Source organism: Protopterus annectens, chromosome 5.part0 (genome assembly GCF_019279795.1).
Source record: "Protopterus annectens isolate FY-2018-M chromosome 5.part0, PAN1.0, whole genome shotgun sequence".
Classification (NCBI taxonomy): domain Eukaryota; kingdom Metazoa; phylum Chordata; order Ceratodontiformes; family Protopteridae; genus Protopterus; species Protopterus annectens.
The window spans coordinates 1311045973-1311059700 of NC_056735.1; positions in this window are offsets into that span (position 1 = coordinate 1311045973).

Consider the following 13728-nt stretch of genomic DNA (forward strand, 5'->3'; position numbering starts at 1 on the left):
ATGCTTTCCCCGTCTGTGATTGTGCTCTATCATATAGTAGCTTCCCCCTGACATTGTACAACTTATTTATGGCTGGGGTCTACCAGACAGGTCCCCTGCCATTGGAGGAGTGAGTCCCATTGTTATTTGGGATAGCACAATCCATGCAGTCCACTAGGTGTCCATAGAATGTGTATGTAAAGGATTCAGCAGTCGGAGCCGTATTTGCCACTGTCTCAGGGTCTCTGAAGGATACCACCTTGATTTGGTGAAGTGAGACATTGGCTTATGAAAAGTTCACCAAGATTACCCAGGATGGGTGTGTGGAGTGTATATGTATGTCCAGTGAGATATATGTATGTTCTGACCTTACCAATGAGGGGTATATCGCTGGTGTGGAACATAGAGTCCACATGTTGGTGATGATCAGGTCAAATATGTATTCCCCCTTGTGGCTGTGGTGACTGGTTGTGCCATAGCATATGAATTTACAAACTGTAGCGACTGTAGGGCGAGGGTGTTGGGGCTTGAGTTGTATCCCCAGTCAATATTTGTGTATTTGAAGTCACCCACTATAATGGTGTTTGTGGAGACCTTCATATTCTCCACTGTTCCCAGGAAAGTTGAGTGTGGTTCCTGAGTATGGGAGGGTGGTCTGTAGCAGGCAACAAACTGAAAGGCAGTTTTGCACAATGGTAGTTGTATATGTATGGTCTGTGATGCTTAGTGCAGTGCTACTAACCCAGAGGTGTGTGTATCTGTGATGTATATGGATACTCCCCTTAGTTGTGTTGTCCGTTCCAAGTCCTGTGGTCAGAAAGCATGGTATGAAACATAACCTGGTAGTGCTGGTGTGCATATGTGAGCCCGAACTAGGCATCTGTTAGTGCACAGATATCGCTATCCTCCATACTGAGGAGAGTCCTGAGTGGCCGCAATATGAGGGTAACACATCTGCTGTTGAGCAGCATTACCGTTAGTTTCATTTAACCTGTAATGTCTGTGGAGGTGGGTTTGTCTTTTGAGCCCTGCTCAACAAATGCACTATGGTGGTAGCAAGAGCCGTAGACAGCATTCAAAGGTCCAAGGGTGACAGGTGCAAGCTGTCCATAGTGAAGCTACGGGGCATGTCGAGCATGTCACCACAGGCTGACAGACACTGTATCCCCTATGAATGACACCAATTAGCTATCCAACTGTTAAACGTGATATGTTTCTCTGTATACTGTGACATCACACTTGGTGTGTGTAAGATGCTAGACAAGGTTAGGGTCATACTGGCCTGGGCTACATAGGTTCATAGGTTCATAGGTTCATACTAGGCTATCTGCCCGAGGGCATTTACAAGCCTAGCCCATAGTTTTGTGGCTTACGCCACCCCTTTAGTATGGGGAACTATACCCATTATTTTGCTGTGCCTCTGTTGAGCAGTGACACTGAGGTAATCGCTGGGGTATATCTGCGATCTCCCATCCATTGGTCAAGATTTCTCTTGAACAAGGCCAGCGAGGTGCTCTGCCTCACATATACCGGGATTTTATTCCACAGCATAGGGAGTCTTTGGGTGATGAATCTATCCCTCCAGCACGTCCTATTAATAGCCGTGTCGAGGTTTAAGTCTCCGCCCTTGTGGCTCTGACGGATCTAGATTTTTGAGGTGAAGCATATTCATCAAATCTGGGTTTGACATGGCCTTGTATGTTAGGCAAAGGTCACCTCTGAGCAAGCGGTGGCGACTGAATAGCGCTGGAGTTCTTTCAGTCGGGCATCATAGGCCCGATCTTTGAGACCCTTTATCCTTTTGGTGAGGAACTTTGTGGCCTCCCAGCTGCTGCAAGTGTCGGGTCAGATACATTCGAATGGGGCATTGTACTCAATCATTGGTCTGATGAGTGATGAGTATAGGAGACTATGACCTCCCTTGATCTAGATGAGAATCCCTTCATGATAAGGTGGGCAATGTAGAAGGTCTTCCTAACTACTTTAGCTACATGGGTGTCGAATGACAGACTACTATCAACCTGGGTCCCCAGGTCCCTGATAACTTCTTCTGTACTCAGTGGATTGCCACCTATTTGGTAGCTAGGGGTAACCTTGTTTTTCCCGAAGGGTATGACTATGCATTTTTGGCATTTAACTTTAGGCCATGGCTCTGGCACCAGTTATCCGTTTCTGTGAGACCCTTCTGAAGGATATCTGTGTCAGATGTGTTTTTCTACTATGGCCAGTTTGCAGTCATCTGCAAACTTTGTCAGCCATAACCCTCCTGTGTTTGCTTGTACTGAAAAGTAGATGCCAAACAAGAGTGGGCCCAGGACTGAGCCCTGTGGTACACCACTTGTGACAGGCTTTGAGTCTGACATGGCGCCAGCAACTCTGACCCTGTGGGTTCTGTCACTCAGCCAGTTTGCAACCCATCTTGTGATGTATGGGTTAACATTTAAGCTGATGAGTTTTTCAATGATACCCGAGTGGGGTATTGTATCAAAGGCCTGCGCCAGATCGAGGTAGGCTGTATGGACTGCCTTTCCCTCATCAATGGCTTTGGTGACTGTTTCGAAAAAGTCAACCAAGTTTAGAAGGCATGATCTGCCTTTGACAAAGCCAAACTGGGATGGATCCAAAGTCTGCAAATTCCCTATGTCTTTATTTATGAGGTCCATTATGATCCTCTCCATGGCTTTGCAGATAAGGCTTGTCAAGCTAATGGGCCGGTAATTTCCAGGGTCGGTGGAGGCACCGCCCTTGTGAAGTGGGACCACAGTTGCAGTGCGCCACAGTGTTTCTCCATGTACCATGTCATGTGGTCCAGGGAGTAATCTCTGAGGTTTTATGTACCAGCATGGACAATGATGGTGCCAGTCCTGTACTTGCTTTGGAGTGACCTGACTGCATGTGTTATGTGGCAGATCCGGGCACCTGACAGACAGCACAAAGGGACTATTCCCTTGTATGGGCTAGTGAATGGTATGTCAGTGTGTCTGACAATAAATGTCGCCTATCACAAGTGTATTAGGTGTGTTGTGTAGCCCGAAGGGCAGTGACTGTGTGGCACACTGACATTGTGAACTATGTGAGATGTGGGTATTGTAGTGGGGTAGCAGTTGGGTGTGTGCCTGCTGTGGAGGTCTCTGCTGCTTAGGCAGAGTTCATTTACAGCATCCAAGTATGTGTATGTGTGATAATGTGGTTTGAGTGCTATCGCCAGAGGATATGTGAGACTGATATGTGTGTGGTTAGCTTCACCACCTGATAGACTGTGCCAGTCATGGGTCGAGATAGTTCAGCACCCTGTATGTCTCTATAGGTGCATCTCACACATATATCTGAGTTTGTCAGGAGGAGGAGAGTGTTGTCTGTGTACATGAGGCAGTTGTGAGATCTACATCACAATATTCACCAGCTTGACTGGAGAGTACATACAAAGCCGACCCCTGGACATGCTGGGATATCATGATGACATACTCTGTCGCCAGATCACAAAGGATCAGTACGGTGTTAAGTGTGTAAAAGAGTATAATAGGGATTAGTGCTCAGGTTCATTGGTGTTCTGTAAAGAGTAGCTGAGAAGGAGTCCAGACTGAATCATGACACCTCTGACAGCTATGTCATATATAGCAATGTACACACATATATGTCATGAGTCAGGGCCAACTGTACCTGACTGACAATGCCGACATCCTGACAGACAGGCCCATATATACATACCCACCTCCCACTGACGATAGTCCATATCATCATACCAGGAGATATCACATGTAGAATGGATGAACAGCTACCCCTAATGCCAAAAGCATGGCATCAAGTGGACTACATTGATTCCTAATATGTGTCATGCATAAACTACAGAAGAAACAGATCCTGCACCTGAACAGTCAGCTGAGCCTCCCCCCTACACAGGATGTGGAACTGTTGAATGTGTTACAGCAACATATGGCACTCCACACAAGTGTTGGTGCACAACACGCCATGGGAAGTATAGTCCAGTATGCCTATGAAGTCTCATCTGCAAGGCCATGGAGCCCATCATGTTTGAAGCCATAAACCAAGCTATTGGAAGCTGACATACACACAACCTTACTAACTGTGGTATGTTCATGTGCGGATCATGTTTCCCAAACATGCTAGACTGTTTGCAAGGCAGCCACCCAAGACATACATCACTGAACACAGCTACACATGTCTGACATACACTTTGAATAGCCCTTTATCAACATCCCAGACACATGTAGTACCCACAAAACCAACAAGCTGTGCATAAATATGTGTTGATATATGAAGGAATGTCAATGTGTCCACAGATAGATCATACAAGGTAAGGATTATGAGTTCCTGTTCAAGCTGTTGACACCTAATGACCCACATGGACCATTCCTGGAATGGCATAAAACAAAGTGTACATACATTACCATGTCCAGTCTGATGATGTTACCATCCTGGAAATACAGCAGGAGAAGGGAATCCACCCAGTAAAGCAAATAATGCGCCGTGCTAATGCATCTCTTTCTAGTATCATAACATAATTAGGTAGGGGTTTAAATACAGCAAATGCTGACTGTGTGTGAGGGGTGTGTGTATGTGTGCAATTGTCTTTGAAAGCAGTGCCCTTTTTGGAGACTGGGAAAACACACTAGAAGATGTACATTCCTCTCTGGAAAGACTGATAATGTCACCATCCTAGAAATACAGCAGGAGAAAGGAAGCCACCCAGTAAAGCAAATAGTGCACCATGCTAATGCGTCCCTTTCTAGTATCATAACATAGTTTGGTAGGGGTTTGAATCTTGCAAATGCTGACTGTATGTTCGTCATTGCAGTGTGAGTTTTGCTTTTATTATGGTATGACATAATATGATTACAACAGTAAGTGCAGTGCACACATCAGGTATCTGCGTGGCAAAATATATGTGTACATGTCCCCTCAATCAGTACATAGGTGTGAAGCCTGCATACCACATGAATACATTTGTTGCCATTGACAGGTTGTGCCGCTGCTTCTCAGATCCTAGGTCACATATGTATGTATGTGACAGGGCCATCCATGTCGTGATCCGTGTCCAAGGTCATCTGTGCCACATACACCCATGACAGTCACTTAAGAGTAGTATCAGTGAGGGTATATGCCTGGGGTATATGTCAGACATGTTCATACACAACAATGACTGTCAATAATGGACAGTCTGTATAGGTGTACAACTGCCTTGTGGATATGCACCCAGGCCTCTAATGTCTCATGTGATACACCTTGGGACTCCACAATACCTATGGATATGTGGATACCAAGGGACATATGACATAACATGAGGCTGTATGTACACATTGGTACCCAACATACATGTTGAGGGCTACCACCTATGTGGTACTGATGGGATAGTATGTATAGTACATGTGGATGACTATGCCATATTCGGCTTACTGCTATACAGCATGTATCAGATGACAGGTATCTGTCTGTATGATACCCTTGTGTAGGATATGCATCCCATCCAGGGAATGGATTGTAGGCCAATGCATGCATTTCCAGATTTGGATGGACACATCCCTAGTGTGTTTGCATGTACCTAAGGGGGCTACATGCCAAACAGGTGTGGTCACAGGAATGGGTGGCAGTCATTACCACTAGTTAGTGTTATAGTGTAGCACTGGAAGGATCCAACTGTTACTGAGTTCCCTACGACTGTGTGTCATTTGTCAGGACATCATCCAATGCTTGCTTATAGTCATGCTGTTGAGGTTGTGTATACTACCAGACCGCAAATCATTGACAGATACTAACAGTATCACCCACAGCATAGTATCAACCTATGTCATACACATGTCTACCCATGTTAGTACATAACTGTAGTAGAATGCATACTGGCCATTGAAAGATACTATGAGATGTTAACAATGTGTACAACAGGGTATGCCACATGTCCCAAGTACATGCAGACAGTGCGCACCCACCATGTTCACAGATGTACACTTGCTAATCTGTACTGCACACATCACACTCATACTGTCCACTCACTAACACATGCTGGCAACATATTAAACTTCAGCCAAGTGGCACATGGGTGGACAATACATACTTAGACCTAACAGTGGTGTAAACAATGCTACATTGACAATCAGAGCTTTGATGCATAATGTCTGCTGAGATATACCTACAAGGATGTCATTACACTTTCCTGTTGACAACTTGCTAATATTGCTACACTGCTATAGTGTCAACCTGTGCATCAGCACCATGTTAGCCCGTTCCTCCATCAATGTTACAGATGATAGGTGGCGACACAGGTATCATCATATGCACAGGGTGTTTTGTTGTTTGCCAGAGCTTGACATTGACCCATCCAATCGACATGTCTGTGTGTGTGTGTGTGTGTGTGTGTGCGTGTGTGTGTGTGTGTGTGTGTGTGTGTGTGTGTGTGTGTGTGTGTGTGTGTGTGTGTGTGTGTGTGTGTGTGCGTGGGACAACAGTACAGCATGGGTCAATGTTGATGTGATGTGTGTGTGTATGTGTGAGCCCTAGTTGTTTGTTTAGTGTGTGTGTGTCTGCATGCACACAACTCCACCATGTGGCTGCCATATACAGTAGTTTGTAGGACAGCCGCAGACTGTACCTGCTAGGCTGTGCAGATCACTGTCTCCGGCTACGGACACAGTACCTGTGCCTGGCAGGGGTGCTACGGACAGTATTGGGTACCAACCCTGACTAGGTACTGTCCTCAGAGGCAGAGGTAGGACGACTGAGGCAGAGGTAGGACGACTGGACCCATGTCCCTGCTGGGACTGGCCAGAGCCACATGCACGTGGTCTACTGGGACGGTCAATGGACAGGCCAGCCCCAGCAATGCTGGGGCTGGTACTGCCACTATGGGAGTGGCTGTGAACTGGGTGCTGTCCGCGACCACTGCCAGCTGTTGCTGGCATGCATCCGCGTTGACATTGCAACCGTCCCACACGGTCCTGGGTCATGGAAGACATATTGTGGAGGGCATCTAATGTCTCACCCCAATGTCTATCAATGACCTTGGTGTAAGTCTGGATGGCACCGGCAATGTCACGGATGCTGTCATTGATGGTGTAATGTGCCTTCTGCACCCTAAGTCCCTGCCTGGTGTACCGTTCAATACGTGCCTGAACTTGCATTACAGCCCGGAACATACTGGACATCGTAAGACCTGTGAGGGCATGCCTGCCAGGGGCAATACAACCAGCAGTGCTCCCCCGAGAATCCCTGGACCTCCACATATGTAGTACCATTCCGGGAATATGGCTATGGCTGCTATGAGGTGATGCAAGTGCCATGGGTACCACATTCTCCTGGTCAATGCCAACTGTATGCTGTCCCTCGCCTATGGCCATTGGTGGTGAGGGATGTATTGACAGTATGAGTGCACGCATAGATGGGGTTGAACGCCATGTACTGTCGATTGGCGGACCAACGACAGACCCTGTCAAGCCTTCCTGTGCCAAAATACATGTCTCATCTTCAGCACTATCTGTGGCAGTGGCTTCAGGTTCCCTGCTGCATTCAGCCACCCCTAACTCAGCACCTGTGAGAGTAAGACAGAAAACACACTTTACAGTCTGCACATGAACACACACACTTGCACACATGCACACATGAACACATACACACATGAACACATGAACACATGAACACATGCGCACATGCACACATGCACACATGTACACATGTACACATGAACACTAATACACTCCTCACTACAGCACATACACGCACACACCAGCAATCCAACACATAATCTATAGTGGGTGAAGGTGGGTGTCAGTATCACAAGGTAAACAGTCACCACACATGTGTCAGCATGCAGAATATGTGTTGCACAAGACCATACAGTGCAAGTGTAGACTCCCCAATTTAATGGCAGTATACATGGCTTTGATGCAACTGTGTAGTTGTTCAGTGATTGGTTACACCCTGGAACACAATGCGTACATGGACACAACATTGCTGTGCAGGTATTATCAGCTCTGCAATGCCCTGTGCACCATCACTCACAAGTATACATGCCATGGCTGCATGTGTTATCTGTGTGACACATACATATCCATGTCTGAGTACAGTGTCTGTGTCCATTGCAGATAATATTGGGCACGGGTGTAGCACATGCATGCTATGTACGCACATGGGATGAGTGGTGCATGTTGACGTAAAGGTATCCCAATGCACGACATGGCCAGTGTACAGTGGTTATGGTGAGTGTGGGACATATTGCAGATATGTCGGTGCCAGACATGGCATGGCATGCTACACGACTGCAACATTAAACACCACACATACCCAGTGTGTGTCAAGTGACCTATACACCCACTAGCATTCCAGGACATATATGTGACACTTTGTTTGGATGGTGACTGCTGTGTATATTGTGTATACTGGCATATGTAAGCACACCCACAACATGCTATGCATATTGTGTATAGGTGCATATGTTTGCACACACACAACATTGAGGTGCAAAGCAATGACTGCTATGACTACTACTGTGGTCACTGTAGCTGGATGGGGTGTAGTACCCTGCGCCATCATCACCATGCATCCTGTGGTCACTAACAGCTACTAATGTGTGCAAGACCACCACCTAGCATGCTGTACCTGAACAGCAGTGCCGTGGCTACGTTCACAATTACACAGACACCTTGTACATGGGTGTGTGAGGTGCCCAATAGGGAGCATTGCCTAACATGACTGTGTTATGTGTTGCAGAGTGTTGCACAGACCCATGATAGGCCTCTACCCCTGGGGTACATCATGTGTGTGTGCATGACATGTGAGATACCGACGTGTGACCTTACAGTGGGTGTATGGTTATGCCAAATGTAGCATGTTTTTGTCTACTACATATGATAAATGTGTTCTGTTGTGTACAGCTGTAGCAACTATGCATATCCAAGGTGCAGTACAGTGTTGCCACAATTGTGTCTGCTGCACTGTGCATTGTATGTGATTGAGGCAGCTACTGACTTTACTGAGATGATTAATGTCTCACAGCAAACATGGACAGCATGCATTATGTGTAGGTGTGTTACGTGTACATGGCCTACACCTCACCTATGACATGCACATTTCATTACCAATATTAAAGTGTTAACACACTCACCAGCATGTATCGTCTGTCCTGCTGTCACACCAGAGGGATCTACAAGAATATGACACAGTTTGTCAGTGGCCACAACTGTGGCATTGCTAATGTGAGTGTGCTAATCTACAGTGGAACAACAGTCAATTGTCACAGGTGTGGAGATACTATTCCAAATATCAGTATTGCACACGACAGGCAGCACAACTGCTAAACACACAGTACACATATCACATAAGCATATTCTAACAATACAGGTAACAGTAGTCTACAGCTAGGGCATATTACTTGCATGCTCCATGTTGTCCTGCTGGGTGGCTCCGGACTCCATGATGACACATGTGTGATGCTGTTGCTACTGTAGGCCAGGAGCCACCACGCTTAGGAGCAGCTCTTCCACTCTGGTGAGGGGGGGATGTATGGGCGACCCACCACCTGTGGCCTATGGATATTAGACGCATGCTGCCGGACATGTCTAATTAAATCACTGCAGTGATGGTGTACCTGCTCATATGTCCAGTTATGCATGCCTATGTCATTTACCCGGTGAACAAGATCTTGCCACAGTGCAGTATGCTCATGCTAGTGCTGGTTGGCCCTGGAAAAAAGCAGGTTATAGTGCTGCACCAGGCTGGCCTGTATTTCCTGCTCCTCCGCAGCTGTATACGCCGGATTGCATTGATGAGCCATAACCCTGGAAGACAATTAAACGATATGTGTGAGCAAGTCATTTGAGGTACATATATCACTTAACTGCCATATAAAGCATCTGTCTGTCTATCAGAGGATGCACACATTCAATACCACACATCAGTGCTCAGCCCACAACTGTCTGACAGTGCCTGCCACACTCCATACAACAAACCAGTATACACCAGTACTCAGCACACTGTTTGGGATACAATGCACAACCTCGCACCGGGGGTATATATCAAGCTAATGCATGAAGAAATATGTCATCCAATGCAGTGAATGTAATGTACGTTTGCAGTATTAACAGTAATCCACCCTAGTCTTTGATGCCATACCCCTACCGAACATATGTGCATGGTTGTTAATATAGCTGGCATACTGCTGTAACAGAGTATACAGAGTATACATGTTGCTAGGTACACACACATACCCTGTAACACACATGTGATTGCGGTCATGGTACAGGCATCATTACACACACATTAGACATACATACAACATGCAAATGTATGCCAATACAGATGAGCATTACCTGTGTACCGTATAGTACTGTGTGCCCCTACTTACAGATACCTATGCATGAGGTATGTAATCTGTGCAGACTACAGGAAACACACAAGGCAGTGTTACCAGGGAATGTGAACATACACCATACTGTGGTGTTTAGGACTACAGCTTTAGGTAGTACAACAGTTCATATGTGAGCTGGATTCAACAGCAGTACCACTTACTGGGCATACATGTATTGCTTCAGCCCACAGTGGGACACCGCAGTTGTACACAGGGAACTACGTCACAACATATGCCATCCTACTATGTCTGCATCCCAATAACTGACACATCTTCCTCTGGCCTCACACCTAGGACACAAACTACCATGACAGACACAACCTCACACTAAGCTATCACACCTTTACAGACCTTGCACACAGTCAGTGTCACACTCATTCCACCTCACATAGCAGGTATTGCACTGAGTACATGTGTGTGTGCATTGTGTCATAGTTATGTAATACGCTATTGGCCCCTGGGCTAGCGCAGCCTAGCCATATGCTACCCTTTGACACACATGTAATGTGATTTCACTTGCTCCCATCAAACGGATACACAGAGGTGACTCCCAGGGCATATTACCTATCTCCATAACATTCATCAGGGTTATGTATGACATCTACTAATGAGGAGCCTTGTTTGTTAATGCTGGATGGTTTAGTCCAGAGTATGGCAACTTTGTGTATAGGAACCTGTACCTCCAGCATGTGCTGTTTAGTGTGGTGACAAGGATTAGGGCACTAGGTCATGTAGCCCGGAGGGATTGTGAGGTGTGGTCATGGTGGTTGTCCAACTTCTATGGGTGTGACATACCTCTATATGTCCAGCAGTGGTAATCTCTGGGTAGGCAGTATGCAACGCACTCTAGCTGTGATTTTGTGGGTCAGTCTGCATAGGGCATGTGTTTGAGGGCAGTATCACTCTTTGTTAGGTATGTCTGTGGCCTTTCCACTTGCAGTAGTTGTCATGTGAGGTGCATACCACATGGGACATTGTGAGGAGTAGAGGGGTACACTGACCTATATTTCCCTGGATGACACACCTTTTGTGATGACACATACCACGTAGAGAGATTACAAGACTAGTGTGGCACTGTGGTTATCAAAGGGGAGCCTACTGTCCACCTGTGACCCATGTTCTCTTCTGACACCTTCAGTGTTAGGCAGGCTAACACCTATGTGGTAGTTACTGCATAAAGTGTTTTGGAATGGGGTATGGCACTGCAGTACCAACACTGGTGTTCAGTCCATGCCTTGGTCAACAGGCACCTGTTGCAGTACATATGACCCCGTGTCTCCCTCTCTCTCTCTCTATATATATATATATATATATATATATATATATATATATATATATATATATATATATATATATATATATATATATATATATATATATATATATATATATATATACACATACATATCTATACATATCTATAAATATCTATATATATCCATATATATCCATATATCTATATATATATCCATATATATCCATATATATCTATATTTATCCATATATATATATATATATATATATATATATATATATATATATATATATATGATGATAGCCACTCACTCCCCAGATATCATGTGTCTTTCTGAAACATGGCTTAAACCCACCACTAAGGATGAAGAAATTCTTCCACCTGGTTATAACATCCTAAGGAAAGATCGAATAACCAAAAAGGGCGGGGGAATAGCTGTCATGTTTAAGAACAGATTAAACATCATTAAGAACCCACTGCATCCCCCTCAGGTCTCTAATATCGAACTTATTGCACTAAAGATTTGCCTAAACTCCCAAAAATGTATCAATCTTGTAGTTATCTATATCCCACCAGGGAAGAAAATAGAAAACCTAGAGCAAACCTTAAATTGATTAGCCAACAACTACCCTCAAGAAATCATTATACTAGGGGACTTTAACATTGACTGGTCCCACTACGCCTCTAAGACAAATCCCCACCCAATTAATCTACATGGCTTCTCCCAAAAAATCTCATCTCCAACCAGAATTGGCAACACCCAGCAAAAAGAGAGTATGATTGACTGGATACTTATCAATAAAGATCCGAACAACTATACCACCGGCACCCTCCCCAATGACCTTAGTGACCACCTTATCACTTACATTATAAAGCACAAATTTGCTTTTACCAAGCCACCCATATATAAACTTATCAGAAATAGGAAAAAGTTTAACCCTGAACTATTCCTAGCAGAACTAAAATTCTGCAATTGGTCGACCCTATATACCCTACCCCTAGCCGAAGGTATGTCATACTTCAATGACACATTCCTAAACATTCTTGACTCCCATGCACCAACCCGTCTAATTAGAACCAGCGACCGCATAGCTTCCTGGCTAACAAGAGAAACCAAAGCAAAAATTAAACTCCGTGACCACGCTTGGAAAACATGGAGAACTACCAAAACTCCCCTAGACCATATTAAATTTCAACAGCTTAGAAACTCCACGAAATCTGACATTGCTTGAGACAAAAAACACTACTTCTGTCAACTCCAGGACAAACATCAGACTAACCCAAAAAAGTTCTGGGCTGCATTCAAGAACCTCCTCCATCCTGGTAAATCTACTACCCCAACGCCCGACCAACTCTCTAGCAAAGATCCAGAGGAAGTAGCCAATATCTTTAACATTTTTTTCACTGAGACCATCCAGTCCCTAGCCAATCAACCCGTCCTCATGACTCACCTCCTCTCACCTTTAAACTTCAAACAGTATCTACCTCCTATATTCGTACCCTATTAAAAAAACTGAAACCGTCCACCCTTGCGGCCGATCGCCTCCCAGCGGAATACTTACAATTAGCATCAGATGTCATTGCCTATCCCATATCAATATTGATTAACAGATCCATATCTGAGGCTACCATCCCCTCAATTTGGAAAATTTCTTACATCATCCCACTTCATAAGGGAGGCTCAATCATGGAAACCTCTAACTATAGGCCTATCGCAATACTGTCTCCTATAGCTAAAATACTGGAACGGTGTGTTCACAAACAACTCCTTCACTACCTCACCATCAATAATCTTCTGTCTATTACCCAGTATGGCTTTCGCCCCCATCACAGTACGACCAGTGCTCTCCTCTCCTTTGTTGACTCAATTAATAGCAACCGCAACAAAAAACTTATATCCTCTGCTCTCTTTCTTGACTTATCGAAAGCTTTTGACATGGTTAACCACCAATTATTGCTCCACACCCTGCAAACCCTTCATCTTGACAAATTAGCACTAAGCTGGTTTAAGGACTACCTCGCTGACCGGCAACAAGCAGTCCAATGGCAAAATAGTCTATCTCAACTGCTGTCCAACAACATTGGGGTCCCTCAGGGCTCCATACTTGGTCCCCTTCTTTTCTCTGTTTTTATAAATGAT